Source organism: Octopus bimaculoides, chromosome 2 (assembly GCF_001194135.2).
Source record: "Octopus bimaculoides isolate UCB-OBI-ISO-001 chromosome 2, ASM119413v2, whole genome shotgun sequence".
Classification (NCBI taxonomy): Eukaryota; Metazoa; Mollusca; class Cephalopoda; order Octopoda; family Octopodidae; genus Octopus; species Octopus bimaculoides.
This window is the reverse complement of record NC_068982.1, coordinates 25,114,651-25,117,413: the sequence shown is the minus strand read 5'-3', so window position 1 is coordinate 25,117,413 and position 2,763 is coordinate 25,114,651.

Genomic DNA, 2,763 nt, shown 5'->3' with positions numbered 1-2,763 from the left:
GGGAGAGAGAGGGAGAGCGAGAGAGGGGGAGAGAGAGGGGGAGAGAGAGAGGGAGAGATACACACATACATACATAAACGCACACACACATATATATCTCTCTATATATGTATATATGACGCACCTACATGCATTCATACATACATATGTGAATATGTTATTTTTCGGTGGTGGGTTGTGACTATGCACACCTATCTTGTGCGCTAATTTTATGTTCACAATATTATAACCGCGATGTTTTTGGATTAAGATGCTAGTCGCTTCTCTCGGATAATTCCAGAAAAACTTGTCGTATCATACCAAGTGCCCCTACTCAATGTACAAACAGCTTTTTAATTCAGGTCAACAGCGATTTATGGAGGTAGAATTTCTGGAACACAGAACAATTTTATCTGAAACAAATCGTCTCTATTTCATTTGTAAATGTTTACGTTTAAAGAGCTTATTTCTTTTAATATATACTATTATTATTCCTACATTGCCACCATAAAAATACTTTATTGGCAATTGCTAAGTGGTTATCGCTATATTTTGTTTTCTGCCTCAGTTGCATTACAGTTATTGGATTCATTTACTTGTACTATTTTCACCTTAATTTCTTGTTTTGCCTCAAGATGTTTGTTGTACTTTTCTAAATAAAATCGTTCTTTCATACGAAAGCACTTTTTTAAATACCGTCAATCAGTGTAACAAAAGGGAATACGTAAAACATCTCCCGCGACTCATGCTATAGAACATTCTATCAGTCACGCATATTTCATATCTCCAAAAGGTCATATTTTTGTGCTAACATTAATTCAGTTATAAAATAGCTTTTATCAAAACAATACAAAGAATGTAGGTGACAGGCTTTTAGTGCCATTGTTCTCCCATTATGATTTTTTCTATGCAGTGAAATATAATGAGACATTTCCTAAAAATGTGCATAATATTGATTAAACCCAACGGTGACATGGAAATGATATGAAAGCGTTATAAAATATATTGTGTCTATTTAATATTGAATAGGAGAGAGATATCTGTTTTTAATATATTTCATGAAAATACTTCTGGTTCTTCTAATAAAATATGGCATAAAACAGGGTATTTGACTTGTACTTCATTATTATAAGCGTTAAATTCACGTAAAATAGTATTCAATATATATAAAAGTGAAAATGTGAATGTAATACAATACCTGTGTTATTACCATGCATACATAATTAGTATTCTGGAAAAAAATCAGAACGAGGAATAAAATATTGCATATGCAATGCACACACATATCGATAAATAAGATGAAGCCTCAAAGGAATGGTGCTATATACCCATGATTTATTAGAAGCTTCACTATGCTTGCAAAGAAATCAATTTGTTAAGTGGTGTCTATTTCAATATATAGTATAATACATCACATTTGTGTGTCTGTATATATATATATATATATATATATATATATATATATATATATATATATATATATGTGTGTGTGTGTGTGTGTGTGTGTGTGTGTGTGTGTGTGTACCCTACCAAATTCTGGTACCTCAAACATTTTAAGTACCACATTTAATCTTTTGTTTAAATCAATATTATTATATGTACACAAGCGTAGATTTGATAGACGGCAGGAGGATAAAATAAATGCTAGTGTTGTAGGTGCTGGCTATTACGGACATGCTATAAAAAACTTTGCACGAAAGAATCACAAGACGAATTTTTCAAGCCACTGCAGACCTAGAAGTAGACTAAGAAAGAGATGGATCATATACAAAGTGTCACTTAGTCACGCTAGGCAATCCAGCCGGAAATTCTAAAGTGTGTTACTAATGATAAGACCCTATGGAAGAATTGCCTGAGGATTTAACCCCCATGACCACTACCCCGCGAATATCAACCAGAGAAGCGGCAAAGTTTGATTAATATGTGTGTGCGACTGTTTAACTGTGTCTGTGTAAATCTGTATGTGTATATCTATATTTGTGACAATAATTTCCTGCATATATAATAAGGCTATCATCTACAATTAAAGAAAACATTTTCAAATAATTACTCGTGTCTATGCAAAAAAAGTATAAGGCTCATCATTTATTTCAGCAATAATGGATAAGTTGCACAATGAACTGTATTTCATCCTCGTTGTATTTACATTAAGTGGTTCGCTATTCCACACCCACTTGCTTCGGAAATGCGTGATCAGTTTGTTTCTTTGAATTACAAAAACCATTTCTTCCTACACAATTCCGCAAAGTTTCTGTCTATTTACTTTCTTTCACAAGGATTTCTTTGACGTGATTCATTGCTCAGAGAGTTGTTCTCGATATGCTAAAAACTGGAGCGAACACAGAGCTATTTAAGCGTTCGACTATGCAAATGTCCACTTTATATACAGTCCTACAAACACATAATAATACGATCTACTCTAAGTTTTCCTTATATTTTGTTTTACAGTTTCTTCCCATTCATATGTAGACATGACACACTCTTTCCATTGTTCCATCACTGAAGCTGTAAAAACACCAATATACAGACATTACTCCGTAAGGTTTGATTCGTATCTGCCTCAACTAAGTTCAGGCTTAGAGCGCATGACTGAGGTGGCTTAATGTAAGATTTGCATTTACATAATCAGCGATCTTCAGTCTCAACACCACATTTGACGAAGGAAAAGGCAGAGGTGTCATGGTTTTTTAAAAATTATGTAGAAATCCATATTAGAAGATGAAGAGACTATTGCAAGGCAAATCATAATATATATATGTGTATATGTATACATATATATATATA